A 17,509-nucleotide genomic window follows, 5' to 3' on the forward strand; every position below is an offset into this window, starting at 1 on the left:
AAAGTTTATTGAAGGAAGCATCTATGTATAAGAAAATATACGTTAATGTGGAACATTAATAAAATAAATCATACAAAATATTTTATTTTAATTTATTTTCAAATGATTTAAAAGAATGTCTCAGTCCATTCAGGCTGCTATAACAAAATACTATAAATTAGATGGCTTATAAAGAACAGAAATTCATTACTCGTAGATCTGGAGGCTGGGAAGTCCAAGATCAAGGTGGCTGCAGTTTCCGGGTCTGGTGCAAAAGAGCCTGCTTTCTAGTTCAGAGAGTGTTCCTTCTTTCTGTGTTCTCATGCAGTGGAAGAGACAAGGCAGCTCTCTGGGGCCTCTTTTGTAAGGGCACTCATTCTATTCATAAGACTTCCACTCTCAGGGTCTGATTACCTTTCAAAGGGCCCCACCTTCTAATACTATCACTTGGTTGAGGAGGAGGGGGACTAGGATTTCAACATATGAATTGGGGGGGGCGGCGCAAACATCAAGATCATAGCCAGTAAGTTCTACCTTTTCCCCCTGCAAATTCTTTAATACCACTCTTTATTGTTCACCTTCTCTAAATTTGTCACACTTGGTGTAATACCACAAAAGTTAGTGCTTGATTACATATTGTCTTATTTGTTATTGCTTCACATTAGATAATCTCATTAGACTAATGATTTGAGGGCATAGAGAACAAGCTATTTTTCTTCAGTAGTCCCAAAATAACTTAAGGAAAAACCAGACATATAGTAGGAGCTCAGTAGATGCTTGCTAATTTCAAAATAAATGTTAAAAAAGCTAGTTAAGGAAATTCTCTTAAGTGACTATCAATATTCTAGAAGTGAAGTATTAAAATTAAATTTTTTGATTACTCAATTATAACTTTAGGAACGGCAGGAAAGTGAATATGACAAATGAGTAAACAGTGTTTGAATAGAGAGACAAAGGATTTATTAAGGAAAATAATTAAAGATCACAGAACTGTTCTCTCTTGTAAGAGTGCTTCGGATTAGTGGCAAACATTTAAATAGACAAAGAGAGCATTAAGGTGGTGAGAATAATGCAAGGCAATTTAGAATATATAAAAGGAGCATGAACCTTATGACACAAAAAGGAGAATTCTGATCATATGAACAGGGTTACAGGAGGCATACAAAGAGCAGAATCGAGCAAAAACTGTACAAAGAGATACTAGGACAAAATGAAGGTCAAGTGCCAAAATATTGTTTTATCAATAGATGCACTATGATGTGAAAGGCGATCAAACAACAGTGAGATCAATGTAGCCTCAAAGGCAAAAGAGCTAATTAAAAATAAAGCAATGGAAAAGTCATAAATAATAGGCATGTTTTTATATATTATTAAAAATGATAGTCAAGGAGCAATGAGAAATATTTCAATGTTCTGCTAGTTACAAAAAACCGTGTGACTTTGTGTCTCAAATAATCAAAAGAAAACATACAAGTAAGTATAAACATTTTTGGCAAAATGATGTAACTTCTTAATTTAGCAAAGGAAGGAAGCCTTAAATATTCCAAGATCGAGGCTTTAAAATTAAAAGTACAGAGTGTATATATGTATACACACATACACACACACACACACATATATATATACGATTTATTTACATAAGATAGAAGGACCTCAAGTATGAATGGCTCTCAAAAGTATGAAAAACATCTTTCCAATAATAACACATTACTACATCAACATTATAATTATAAACTCTTAAATTAAGATTTTTTTCCATTTACAGAGTTTTTTAAGCCCTCCATAATTTCCATTGTTATTTAAAACAAATAATTTTACTGCTTACATGAAGACATTTTTGAGTAGACGCTTATTATTCCTGCACAAATGCAATATAGTCTGCTAAAGAGCCGAGGTTATTATAGCCGCCTTATTTGCAGTAGCTTCAACCTGTAAAAATGGCATTCTGTAGTAGTCCACTAGATGTCACTCAAGGTAAGGTTCCCCCTCTAACAGCCCCAACTCCCCTTCATCTTTTAAAAAATAACAAAGTAAACTGATTTACTCTTGCTTGGCTCTTTGTCTTATTTGACAAATATCATCTATGAGTTTGTATCAATTTAAATTTCATTGTCTCTCACTTTGAAGTTTCAGATGAATGTTTCTTGCATATAAATTAAAATACATAAAACTCTAGTATTAATAGTTTTGGTTATATATGAAATACTACAAAAAAGATAAAATCTTAATTAGAGTGAAGGTTCTAAGAATGATGGAATTATCTGGAATATGGTTTTTAACTTATAGTTAGGTTTATGCAATTACTAGAAATCAGGTTTTTTAAAAAAATCAATCTTGCCAATTGTTTTGTATTGATGAACACATTTTATTGTTGGGTGACTAGAAATTTCGTATTTGAGCTAGTTTATGTTTCTAAGCAGAGATAATCCTAAAATAGATACTTCATATTATAAAGAGATTATAGAATTGGTATAGATTTATACTCTCTTTATCTAAAATTTACTTATAAAATCATCTCCCTCACACTGCACGAGGTCTTCACTTTCTGGTTTCACAGTAGAGCCTTTTACTTGTTCCTGAAAAAGTGGGGTCATGCTTACAATCTGGCATGTTGTTGTGCAACAGAGATTAAGTAATAGTCAACTGTGCTTACTTTCACTGTCCTCTTTAAACTGAAATTTCATATTACTTTTTTTCAATTGTAGCCAGCAAAAAGTATCCTTAAAAATAAGTGTGTAACTAGCCCCGGAGCATACTATGATTGATAAATTTGTCACTATTACTCAACAAATATCCCTTGAAAAAAAGAAATCCTTTGCTTAGAGAGAACATTTTATTTCTGTTTTTCGTAAACTTCTCATTTTCTGTTATAACTCAACAATAAGTCATTTTTAATTGAAATACATTCTCCCAAGACATGACATAAGAAATGGGGTTAAATTTGGCACTTAAGAAATGTATTCATTCTTCAATTCACTAGAGCATCAAGCAAAGTAAGTGTTTCATCATGGGAAATGGTACTCTAGGGCCTGAGTTAGTCCTCCACATTGCTTAGCTCAAGAAAAAGCCTTGTGCATAATTAATTATAGCTGTGCAAAGTCTAATTTTTACTAGGGAAATGGAAGCTGGACAAGTAATCTGATTTTTCCCTTAAATTTTGGATACATATACACAACTCCAGAGATAAAAGGGCTCAAAAAACAAAAACAAAACACAACAGGCTATAGCCAAAGGCAATCTGGGAAAACCATTTTGATATACACAAGACAACAGCTTTATTAAATAAATGACACTCTTCAAAGCCAATATTAAAAATATAATAAAAGTTAGTGAACAAAAAGATAGAAAATAAATAACTTTTAAATATAGGATCAATAATCTAAGGCTTATAGTACAATTTAAAAAAAAATTTACCATAACAAGCACTTTTGAATAGTGACATGGTTTGGCTACTTGGCCCCTCCAAATCTCATGATGAAATTGAATACCCAGTATTGAAGGTGAGACCCGATGGGAGGTTTTTTCAGTTACAGGGGCAGATCCCTCATGAATGGTTTCATTCCTTCTCCGGGACTCTGAGTGAGCTCTTACTTTATTAGTTCACAGGAGAACTGGTTATTTAAAAGAGCCTGGTACCACCTGCTCCCTCTCTTGCTCCTTTTCTCGCCATGTGACATGCCTGCCATCCCTTCGCCTTCTGCCTTGGTTGGAAGCTCCTGAATCCCCCACCAGAACAGATGCTTGCACAATGCTTCTTGTATAGAATGCAGAACTGTGAGCCAAATAGATCTCTTTTCTTTATAAATTACCCAGTCTCGGGTATTCTTTTATAGCAATGCAAAATGGAGTAACACAAATACTAAAATAAACATGTATACATTTGTCTTAAGGAATATTTTTAAGGAGATGCCATAACCAATAAAAATTATTAACAACTTAACCTTTTCGTCTGAAATTTAAAGCGTTTCACATAATGCAACATGGAGGCTGAAAGTTGGTGAGTCTTCCTTCATGAAGATAAATGATGAGTAAGTAAAGCATTATGGTGGTAGTCTGTGATTATCCTTCTACTTGTCTCACACAGTATGAGGGTCTTTTTTTTAATTATTATTTTCATATCTTCTAGAAAGTAGTATGTAATAGTGGAAGGAAGGATCGATTTTAGAAAAAAAAGAAGGGAGTGTGTCTTTCTTCTTCATTATCCCTTCCTTTTTAGGGGCCACTATTTTACATTTGATTTGGTTTAACTGGTTTGGTTTTCGTGCTTTGGCCCACCTCACCAAAGACACTTACCTCATTGGCTGCCTGATCCTGTTAGTCACTTAAGAAGATTAATTTGATGAACTCATGTACAGAGAATGACTGCGGAAAGAATGCTATTCTTCTTTGTAATCATGTGTTTCACGACAGTGGAATTTTGGATATCACCAAGAAAAATATTTTGTGCAGACGCCTACTCAAAAGCTCTCTCATAGTTCAGCATAGGCTATCCTACTTGCTTTTTCTTAAAATTTATTAAATTATTTGTGGCAAGCATGCTTTCAAAAATGATTTAAGATGGTTTACCAGAATGTTTTAGAGATAAAACTATTAAAATTTAGATGGAAATATAAGAATCATGCAAGAAGAAAGAAAAATTATCTTAAAAAAATTTGGGAGCAGTGAGCAAAGGAGAATGAAGTTTAGTTCTGGGACACCTCACAGCTATGACAAAATGAAGGCAAAGTAATATAGCTTTTACTTTATGATGTGAGTCAATGTGTTTCTAGCTGTGAACTTGCAGAGGAATTTTCACTCAGGGACAAGACATACCTGCAAGGCCAGCAATAATTAAGGAAGAGGAACCAATATCTCTGGCTTAGGTGCTGAACAGTGCATGTGAAATGGATAAAGACAGCAGAGATGGTTAGAATCCTTAATCCATGGGTAACATCACCACAATCTACATATGTAAAGGATGAGTTAGAATTGCTTTTACTTTTCTACCATTAGTGAAAAAGAGCAAAGTATATTAAACATATTTGTTTGCTTAAAGTACTAAAAGTCTTATTATTGAAGCATACCATTATATTTTTAAGTGAAATTTAAAATAGCTATTTGAATTTTATTACTCTTCTTTTACCATATAATGATTTACTTACTATCATTTTAGAGTAAGATCAGCACTTTTAGGCTTTTCCTATTATTTAACACATAAAGCAATATTATATTTGTGGAGTTTGAGCTAAGATGCTTTAATAAACTCGAGATGCTATTTGAAAGACTCTGGGAATATCCAACGTTTCCTGAAAGTGTGTATAGCCATCTTCTAAAATTATTTTTGTTTTCTCGGATTTTACAGAATGATACATTGCTCAAGTCCAATAATTCAAATGTTTAGGTAATAATCATCAAGACCAGGAAAACCCAGCCTCTGCTCTTGGCAGTATCAGGGTCTTCATGGAATACATCACTTCCAGGTTGCAGCTGTAAATGACCTAGGTAGAGGCAATCTCAGCAACATCACACAATTTCGTCTTGACCGATAACGGTAGGAGATTAGAAATAATGCATTACTTCAGTAAACCACTCCACCTATTTTTATGAATGATGAAGTCCTCTACAAGGCAATTTTCCAGTGTTACATAGACAACTTAAACTCAAATGAACTAAAATGAAAGAAAAATATCTCTAATTGGCATGAAATTAGCTGGACTTACTATACTGAGAGTAAAAAAAAGAGGAGAGAATGGGGAGAAAAGTTTTAGGAATATGTATGTGAAACAGAAATGGTCTATTTACTATCATATGTAGAATACAAAAAAAAAAAAGGAAAGAAATTAATGGAACTCAGAGTGTGTTAAAATTATAAAGTGCCTGCTCATAAATTGCAGATATTCTGCTAATGAAATAGAATACCACAAAGGCCTGGAAGGTGTCAAAAGTGCATAACCCATGTAATAAGTGTAGAGCTAATGGTACTGAAGAATTTTATTCATTCCCCATGGATATCTCCAGAAAAATGCACAATCATACAAGATATGTATAAAATAGCTTAGAACATGCGTTTTGAAATGGCTTGTGGTTTGTTTAGATAAGAGAAATACAAATACATTAACAACTTCTTTGTATTCCTTTCACAGAGCCTGAAAAGAACTTCCTTCTACTAATGTGTGAGCCTATTGGCTGTGACTCTTTTGTTTGTTCTTTATATTTTGCTAGTAATATGCAATAAGTATAATTTATAGATACTTATGAAGCTATATTTTAATATGGCTTAGGGAGAAAATTTATAGATGCATGATGCAATCTTTTCCTTGGTATAGTGAAATAATATCAATTTTAGGTATTTTAAACACCTACATATTAATTATGCCAATATACCTGTTGTTAATTTTAAATATCAGCCAAAGTTATATTTTAGCTAATGGTAGATTAAGCTATTCAACCTTGATAAAGAAAATTTAAAAAAACTCGTTATAATTGTTCGTTAGGAAAATACCTTGGCATGCTAATGAAAATGTGAAAAAAAGCTATAATCCCCACCCTTTATATAGTTCATTTAAACATTCATATTTTAATGGTTGAACACATCCATGGTGGACTGAAATTCATTACTACAAAAGACTAACAACAGCACTTACTATTTTGTATGATCATACTTTAATTTATGTAAGTAAACATATGGGCACTCACTAAGAACTGGGTACTGGGGTCAGAAAGCTGAATGAAACGGATCTTGTTCCAAGTTACTTAGTTATATTTCAATCATTGTACTTGCCATGTAACAAATGGATAGATTTGCAAGGCAGAAAGATGTAAAGAATATAGTGTGAAATTACAAAAAAGTAAAAATTAGTTCTGTTGTGGGTTTCAGAGAAAAGGTAGGCCTCAAAAAAATGATTCAGAATGAATTAGGAAGGTAAGACTGTTAAAAATATTCCAGGCAGGGAAGTCTGTAACCAAGCCATCTTGTTATTCTACATGACAGGAGGCTTGGGAGGGATCAAGGTGAAGCTGAAGAAATTAGAAAATTAGAAACAAGTTGCATAAAACCTTCTGTGCTCTGCCAGGGAATTTTGAATTAATCCCATAAGGAGTGGGAAGTTACTACAGATTTTTGAGCTGGTAAATGAGCTATATCTATGTCTAGGTAAATGACCTATCATTCTAACTGTTGTGCTGTGGGAAAAAATTTGGTGAAGGGACACATATTTATTGCAGGATATTTCAGTTTGAAGAGAGGCCATCTAAAACAAAATGAAAGGATTCATAGTTGAGATTTTGCAAGCCAGTTTAATCACTGACTAAAAATGTAGACTTGGGCAAGCTTCTTGGTGCTTTCAAGCCTTACATCCTCACGCGTGGAACGGTGATGAATAGGACCTACCTAAAAATTGTTGTGAGGATTAAATAAAGGAAAATAATGTGTGTATAGCAAGGTAGCTTCTAATTATTAACTCTCTCCTAAAAATGATCTAGACAGTTGAACTCCTAATCTGTAATTAGGGTGATGAAATATATTTGTGTTAAAAAATTACTAAAGAAAAAACTCCATAACCACAGGTATCCAATACTTAATTCATTTTTGTATTTATAATCTTTAGATTTTTGTATTTACAAAAGCTAAAATAAAATACCTTGCAAATAGCTTAATTTTATTTCTTCAGCTTTAGTTATAACAGAAAATTGTGAAAAACAGTGATGATTTCTCTTTGTGAAGAATTATTTGCAGATGTAAAGATAGTGAGAAAAAGTTCTTTTTAAACTTCTTTTCAGGGTAAATGATCCCTCTTTCAGTGTTTTTCTATGGTGTATCTAAGTGAACCAATATCAGAAACACATAGGAAATTTATTTTAAATTCATATTTCTGAGCCTCACCCAAGACTTACTGAATCAAAATATCTAGGCCTAAGATGCTGAAATCACATGTTTATTATCTCAATATCTTTAATAGTCACCACTATTTGAAAGATACTGTTATATATCCTTTCTCCTCTTCTTCCTCTTCTGTATTTTTCTAGCTGAGAACTTACTATCAAATTTAAATTAGTTTAATAATTTTCTCCTGGGACTCCTTGAATTATAACTCCTTTATTTTAATAATGTTTCATATAGAATGTTACACTATGCAACTGTAATCAGGTGAGTAAAATGATGGCAGTGGGTAAAGAATGTCACAGTTTTTACATTCTGTAGTCTGGCATATGCATTAACAAAAAAAACACTCCCAACTTTTGTTTCTGTATTAATGATAATTTTAGTAACAGAGAGTTATTGAGCACTGACAACAACTTTATGTGGTAGGGTTACTAGATGAGGACACTGAGAAAGGAGAGCTTGAATAAATCACCCTAGGTCAAAGAACTAGTAAAGCGGCATATTTAGTATTTGAGCCCAAGTAGTCTATCTTCTTTCTTACTCTTTATATCATTTTATCTCCCTATTGTGTCCTGATAAGGCTGTATTATGTCCAGTCCTCTGATATTGTGACTAGATCAAGATCTGTGAGCATATTATCATCAGTAACCAGCATGATGTTTGGGTAGAGGTAGGGGGAAAGAAAAAAAGTGGCTGGCAGGATTTAATTAGCCATGTTACTAAGCATCTTTACTCAATTAGGGTAGAGAAATAAGAATATAAAAAAATGAATGTAACTTTTAACAAATTGGGAGCATCAGAGGTTTATCCTAGAAAAGCATTATGTCCCTGTTAGCAAACACTAGGATGGCTACCTGTTTGGGACAAGGAGATAGCAAAAATTGCTGGATCAATAAATAAAACTAGGATAAATAATACAGTTTCATGACAAAAGTGGTGGAAAAACACTAAATGTAAATGTTTGTCTCGTAATGCTGGCCGCTCTGTGCTTGAAATAACAACTAAATGTGGCATGAGAGACTAGTGCTTAGGGCAATGATTGCATTATCCTCTCTGCTTTTGTAATGAGAGGATGTTCTGATTGTTTTCTCTTTATATGGATTAACCGCTTATTAAATAGATGAGGTTTGGCAAGTTGCCTCATTATTAGGTATTTGGAAAGCCCTCCTCATTCTCTACCTGCAAAATCAGAATAACAATGGTAACTATATGTTTGAGGTGCTCTTCTCAATTTTCGCTATTACTCTTTTTATTACTGGTTTTTATCATTATTTAAACTTGTCAGCCAATGAGCACAGCCTTTTGTTTCACAGATATGAAATAAGTACAAATGATCCTCTACTTACTATGTGATTGATTACATGTGATAAAGCCGTCATAAGTTGATAATGTCATAAATTGAAAATGCATTTAATGCATCTAACAGACCAAACATCACAGCTTAGCCTACCAAGCTTAAACATGTTTAGAACACTTATGTTACCTACAGTTATGCAAAATTATCTAACACAAAGCCCATTTTATTGTAAAGTGTTTAATATCTCATGCAATTTAGTATTAATAAATATGATACTGAAAGTGAAAAACAAAAATGGTTCTATGGGTACTCAAAGTAGTTTCTACTGAATCCATATATCTTTTCCATCATAAAGTTGAAAAATCTTAAGTCAGACCGTCATAGGTCAGGGACCATATATTTCCTTAGGCTTCCATTGTGTAGAACATTCACAGTAAAGAGGATGATAGAAAAGTCAATAACCATTTATTTGGAAGGGAAAATGAAAAGGGTAACACCTTCACTACCCTCATAGCAATGTTGCTCACTTTGTATCAAATTAATGTTTCATTCTTTACTATAATAGTTTTTAGTCCACAATGTTTAAAACATCAACTTTATGACCTTACACCTGAAATATCATGGGGGCTTGTTTAAAAGTACGGCTCTGGGCCTTTTCTCCAAACTACAGAATATGCATCCCTTGGAGTCAAATGGCATGCACAATTACATTTTTTGCTCTCTTCCAGAAGTAAATTGGGCTATAATTATTCTAACCCAAGATAAAAATCATCCTGTAATCTCCAAACTGTTATACTGTTTTTGGTCTACTGTATTTTCTTAATTATAAAAACCAAACTTGCAGACTGGTATCTTCTAGAGTCATTTTGTCTTTGGTTTGGGGGGATAAGTAATTTTATTCTGTAGTAATCACATGTTATGTTTGTATTCACTGTCTTAATTTACCAATTATTCAAGTATACCTTAATATTTATTAAAGTAGTTTCAGTAACAAAATGTGTATTTATCATCCAAATTCAATATATTTCCAAAAGGATTCATTTGAACCACTATGCTAATCAATATATAAGAACAGTTTGAAAACGTATTGAAACAATGCCTTGCAGAAGGCTTCTCCCATTCTTTCTGCTCAGCGGAATATCCCAATAGAATATCATAAAACATGTGGCTTCATCAAAATGTATATTCCATCAGAAAGATTGTGATTCATTTTTTAACTTTAAGAATGTCAGCTTTTTGCAGAATATTTTCTTAGGTTCTAGTGATCCCTCTAACATATAATGCTGCTGAGTACGTAATTGGCTTAGATCTTTTTCAGGAATTACAGAAGAGGACTTTTATTAAAAAAAAAAAAAAAAAGAAAAAGAAAAATTGCAAAAGTAGGTCACATTGCCTTAATCCTGTCATTGTTCTTTTAAAGGATGCAGACTGAACCAGAACAAACAACGAAGCAATACAGAAACTTGTCCTGTGAACCACAATCCAGACTCAGAGCTGGCACAGATTTGTGGAATGTACGATTCTTATCCAAACTAATGTCTGGTATTTATCCAGGTTAAAGTTTTTCCTTTTTTTGTGTGAGAAAAATTCAATAAATAATACATTTTTCCTTCACTCTCCAATGTCCTAGTTAGAAATGCATATCAGTTGGAGTTGCATTCATTCAATTCATTTTATTTTTTGAATTTGATGGATTTCATATTCCTGGCATGCTTCAAAAACATGACTGAATGAATTTATGAATGAAAATTGGTGAATTCTAATTCTGGTCCTTAAATACATTATTTTTCACAAGCTTTAGAGGAGAATCAATCATAAATTCTTTAACATAGCTCTATTTTCAAATCCCTGAGAAGTGTTGAATGCTGTAGTAAAGATATATCGGCATATCAAATGTTGCCAAAGTTTCAATCATGATTTTCATTAGAAGTTGCAAGAAAAGGTTGAAAACATTTGTAAAGCTGAATTTTTTTCACTCTTTGTGAACCAGAATTCTTTGACCCACATTTCTAGATTTCTAGATTGGAAAAGTTATTTGGAGAAATAAACAAAATGGTTTCTTTAAAAAATATGTGTCATGTTTGTTTCATAGTTCTCTGCTTCCATGGAAAATAAACATATTCTTGACTCTTAGCATAAATTCTTAGATGTAACACCAAACTGGGAATATCTTCCTATTCCATCTCCAGGACCAAACACACTGCAGCATAAAATGTAGAAAATGTTGTAGAATAATTTTCTCCAGTTATCTTAATGGATATTAAGCATATGTGATCATTTTCTTAAATATTATTATTTTATTTATAAAAGCCAAATACACATAAACAAATTTTTATATGGGCTCTGTGGGAACAGATGAAAAACTGTGAAAAATTGCAGTTTAATGTTAAAGATGACATAAAAAATTAAAACATGTATGCACTCATAGCTCTTCATTTTGTGAAATATTGTTGATGATTTGCAAAGCTTAAAATATTCTTACTTACATGCTGTTATGGATTTTTTTTTTTTTTTATTTTTGAGACGGAGTCTCATTCTGTTGTCCTGAGTAGAGTGCCATGGCATCAGCCTAGCTCACAGCAACCTCAAACTCCCTAGGTCAAGCGATCCTCCTGCCTCAACCTCCCAAGTAGCTGGAACTACAGGCAAGCAGCATGATGCTGGCTAACTTTTCTATTTTTAGTAGAGACAGGGTCTCATTCTTGCTCAGGCTGGTCTCCAAGTCCTGAGTTCAAGTGATCCTCCCACCTCAGCCTCTCAGAGTGCTAGGAGTGTAGGTATGAGCCACCACACTGGCCAGTGTTATAGATTGAAATGTATCCCCCCAAAATTCATATACTGAAATCCTAAACCCAAATGTGACTGTATTTGGAGATATGGCTTTTAGGGAGGTAATTAAGTTTAAATGAGGTCTTAAGTTTGGAGCCCTAATGCAATAGGGCTCTTATCCTTATAAAAAAAAAAAGACACACGAGATTTCTCTCTCTCCCTCCCTCTCTCTCTCTCTCTTTTTCTATCTCTCTTCCTCCTATAGATGTGTAGGTTTATTTCTAGGTTCTCTGTTCTCTTCCCTTAGTCTATGTGTCTGTTTTTATGCCAGTACCATGCTCTTTTAGTTACTATGGCTCTGTAATATAATTTGAAGTCAGGTAATGTGATTCTTTCAGGGTTTTTTTTTTTTTTTTTTTTTTTTTTCACTAAGGATTGCTTTGGCTATTCTGGTTTTGTTTGTTTGTTTGTTTGTTTGTTTGTTTTTTGGTGTTCCCAAATAAATTTTAGAATTATTTTTTTCCATTTCTGTGAAGAATGTCATTAGTATTTTGATGGGGATTGCATTAAATCTGTAGATTGCTTTAGGGAGTATGGACATTTTAACAATATTGATTCTTCCAATCAATGACCATGGTACATATTAACACATTTTTATGTTCTCTTCAATTTCTTTCCTCTATGTTTTGTACTTTTCATTATACAGATCTTTCACTTCTTTGGTTAAGTAGGTATTCTAATTTATTTGTATCTATTGGAAATGCAATTAATTTCTTGGCTTCTTTTATAGATTGTTTATTGTTGGTATATAGAAATGCTACTAGTTTTTATATGATGGTTTTGTATCCTGAAAGTTTATTGAATTTTTTTTTATCAGTTCTAATAGTGTTTTTGGAGTCTTTAGGTTTCTCTAGACATCAGATCATTTCATGTGCAAACAAGGATAATTTGGCTTCATCCTTTCCAATTTGGATGTTTTTTTATTTCTCTCTCTTGTCTGATTGCTCTAGCTAGAACTTCCAGTACTATGTTGAATAACAGTGGTGAAAATGAGCATCCTTGTTTTGTTCCACATCTTAGAGGAAAGGCTTTTAGTTTTTCCCCATTCAGTATGATATACCTGTGGGACTTTCATATACAGTTTTTGTCATGTTGAGGTACATTCCTTCTATACCCAGTTTTTGAGAGCTTTTATCATGAAGGGATGTTGAATTTTACCAAATGTTTTTTAGCATAAATTGAAATGATCATATGGATTTTGTCCTTTTTTCTGTTGATAAGATGCATCACCTTAGTTTGTATATGTTGAACCATCCTTGCATCCCTGGGTCGAATCACACCTGGTCATGATGAATAATCTTGTTAATGCGTTGTCAAATTCAGCTCTCTAGTGTTTTTGTGTGTGTGTGTGTGTGTGTGTGTGTGATTTTTACGTCTACGTACATCACAGATATTAGCCTATAGTTTGCTTTTATTGTTGTGTCTTTGCTTTTGCTATCAAGGTGATACAAGGCTTACAGAATGAGTTTAGGAGTATTCCTCCTCCTTGATTTCTTTAAATAGTTTAAGTAAGATTGGTCTTAGTTCTTCTTTAAATGCTTGGTATAATTCAGCAGTGAAGCCTTTGGGTCCTGGGCTTTTCTTTGATGACAGACTTTTTATTACTGCTTCTATCTCCTTACTTGTTATTGGAAAGAAATTCTACATTTTAATCCCTCCATAACCCCCACTTTTAACTTTTTGTTGTTTCCATTTACATCTTTTTATGCTATCTCCCAAAAAGTTGTAGTTATTATTTTTAATAGTTTTGTCTTTTATTCCTCCTACTCGATATAAAGTAGCATATACAACATTCTGCATTTGTGTACTTAGTGTTACCAGTGAGTTTTATACTCACTTTAAGTCAGCAAGAAAGAACATTTTGAAGTATATTACCTATTTTGATACATTTTATTTTTATGCTTAAATTCAAAAAGCTTTAAAGCTAGCTTTTGTTAATTTCTATAACAAATTAATCCCTTTTATTTTCTGCAGAAATTAGTGGAATCTGTTTTTAAACCACTAACTCAAATAACTCTGAAAGATTCTGCTGAATGTTGTTGTAACACTACCTCTGAAACAGCTACTCTCTTTTTTCTCATGGATTTTTATGTTTCTGAGTTAGAGCTCTGTTTTTATTCTTTTCCATTAGTTTAAAGGGAAATAAACCAAGTTCCAACTTAGGCTGCCAACAATGGATAACAAGGAATTTGTAGTCATGAGATCAAAGATGTGTTTTAATACATTTTAATGGATTTTTAAAGTAGCCTATAAACAGAACAATGGGAAGGAAAATAGAATTTATACATACATCAGAAAATCTTCTATCTAATATTAATGATTCTACATCAGTTTGTAAATATAGTTTAAATAATAACAACAATGAATTTTTACATCTTTTAATGGAAAACAATACTTAGCAGGCCCATGATCAGGTGCATTAAAGAATACTATGTTTGTATGAAAAAGGCAGAAGATAATGTGTCCTGGTGAATATCAACATGTGTATATGTGTGTAAGTGTGATTTTACATGTATAAGTGTGTGTAATTGTATGCCTCTTTTTATGGCTGAGGAAAATAAGTTCTTTGGAGCAAAGATGGAATATAAAGAACAACCAGGCTACCTAAAATAATATTAGTCTACCTAAAACAATATTAACACAACCTTAAATCTGAGTTCTTATTATCAGAGTACACATACAGACACACACACACAAATACCAAGATGCTAGTTAGGTAGGTATATAGAAAGATAGATGATTGATTGATGGATAGATAGACAATAAGTAGGTAGGTAGGTAGGTAGGTAGATATACAGCAACTAGATTCATAGATATTCTATAAACATGGACTAAACTCTTGAGCAATTTCTTTTTTTATTATTAAAAGTATGCATAGTAATTTATATTGATTAAGACACCAGAGTAAAATCAATTCAATTGTCTACTAAATCTATCATCTGGCTGAGTCCAAAAGCAGTCAGAAAGGATGTAATAAGGTAATAGTAAAAGCATAGCATAAGGCTCAAAAGTTAACAAAAGGTCAACCATTCCAATGGAAAACTGAGAACATATCTGTGGAAGGAAAGAATGCTTTGGACAGATTTTTCACTTTATGTAAACAGAAGACTTCTCTATGTGACCCAAATCTAGCTGATAGCCTGTCACATTTTAAAAATTATTTTTTATATTTTTATGTTCCCTTTTCCTTATCTCTATCTTTATTGTATTTGCACAAAGATACATGCATCATTTCCATGTAGTTTCCTCAATGCAGTGGTTTCACTTTGCATATCTGAGTTTCTTTTGACAGCAGAGAGAAAAAGCAAATGAAAATCAAATACCTCCATTCTTTCTTTGCCTTCTCATGAGCACTCTCATTTTGCAAAGTAGGGACTGAGGACTAGAGATTTAAACTACTTGTTCAAAGTACCACAGCTAGTGAACAGTGAAGCTGGGGGTCAGGGTCAGGCACTGTGGCTCCTGAATCCATGTTCTTGACCACTTTGTTTTACTGTATTTTAAATTGGAAGACTTTAGAGAGGGCACAATACTTGAGCTAATTGTGAAAGACAATTAAGAATTTTTCAACTTGACAACAAAAGGTGAAACACAAGCTAGGCTGATGGATCAGTGTGTCCATGGAGAGCATGGTGAGTTCTTGGAACTCTAAATTGTTTAGGATTACTGGGATACAGAACAAGCAGAAGAAAGAAGTAGAAGATGTGGCTGAAATTGGGGGTAGCTAGAATGATGGGCCTCATGGGCTACAACAAAGAGTTTATAATTCAGGCTCTGAGAAGTAGGCAACAAACTGACGAGTTGGGAGTGGAAAAAATAGTAAGAGAAAATGACAGTTTAAGAACTGCTTTGTTAGTGCAGGGCAGAAGTTTGCAAACTTTTTCTTACAAGGCCAGATAGTGAATAATTTCATCCTTGTGGGTGAAGAGAAAAAAATAAGGATATTATTCTGCCTTCTGACCTAAGGGATAAAGCTAAAAGTCTGAAATAAGGCAATAGCTGTTGGTGGGGTGGATGTAATTGGGCCATCAAATAGGACTGGATAAAGAATCTATTAGAAATTTGAATTTTAACATTTAGTGATTTAGTATATAGGACTTGAAAAAAAAAAAAAGAGTCTGCGTTATCTCTGAGGCTTCTTACTCAGATGATATGTTACTCCCTTCCTTCCATCTTCATATGTACATACACACACACACACACACACACACACGCACTCAACATAGAAGGTTTGGAAAGGTAATACACTTAGTTTACAGTGATTTCTCTTCCACACTTATAAAACTTTCTCAAATGATTCTTCTGACATATTTCTCTTCTGCCTTGGCCTCTGTGATGTTGAGTTTGCTGCCAATCTCTGACTCTCACCACAGGGTGTAGAGTGATATATGTAACACTCACGTAAGACTGGCTAATTCAAATTTAAAAAATGACAAAGAGGAGGTAGCATGTATGGACACCACTTTCAAGAAACTTGGCAATGATAAAGGTAAAATAAAGAAAGAAAATATATTTCTAGCAACATGGAGAACTAGATATCCAGAGAAACATCTAGTAAGACGTATTTTCTGGATAAAATTAACAGCCAAATCAAATAAATAGAAAATCAAAGAAAAACACATACATATACACATATAATTACCTTCTTTCACAGTATAATCAAGCATAATTAAGTATAAGAATATGAGAAATTAAGAGAAATCCTTAGAGGTCAGAACAAAAAACTGAATTTGCAATAGTAGTACTTGTTCATTCCTAGTGACCTAGAGTTGCCTGGCTTTTGATGGCTCGGTTCTTGTTCATTTGGTGGAAAGAGTTTATAAAACTTGAACCCTAAGCAAGGTAGAACAGGGTGGAATTTTAAATTGGATTTAAATTTAAAATTTGAATCCTTTACATTTGACAAATATTCTCAAAGTCTAAAACTGTAAGAAATTAGCTGAAAGAAAGAGAATTCTATTAGTAATGAGCACAAATACTTACCTATTAATACATTTGTCTTATCTCTGGTGAAGTCTTTGCCACAATTATCCTGAAAAATTTTAAGGCATGAAGATCCTTAATTGGCATGATAAATATAATACTCCCAATTTGAATGCCACCATAAGTCTGGAAAACCCAGTTGTCTTCAATCATAGACACATTTAAGTGTGATCTACAGAAAGCCAATAAAATAAACAGAAAGAAGAAAACAATACATAAAGCAGTGATTGGTAAATTATTTATGGGGACTAAATTTCTAGTGCTTTTAAACATCACTCACATGGATATACTCCTTCCATTAATTCAGAGTTCAGGGAAAATAACAAAATATCTTCCTGATCCCAACTCAGCTTCTTTTCCCCAATCCCTCTGGTGTGTGATTGTCATTTTCAGCCAATGTTGAGAAAGAGGAGCCTCTCTATCCAGAAGTCATCTTCTGACTTATCCTTACTAGTGTTGCTCTAGTACTTATCCCAATCATTGTCAGTTTTTCCTAGCAAATTTTTGGCTTTATTTCATGACTTAAGCTATTAATTTCCAATATATCACACCAGACAGCA

This window comes from Eulemur rufifrons, chromosome 7 (assembly GCF_041146395.1).
Source record: "Eulemur rufifrons isolate Redbay chromosome 7, OSU_ERuf_1, whole genome shotgun sequence".
Classification (NCBI taxonomy): Eukaryota; Metazoa; Chordata; class Mammalia; order Primates; family Lemuridae; genus Eulemur; species Eulemur rufifrons.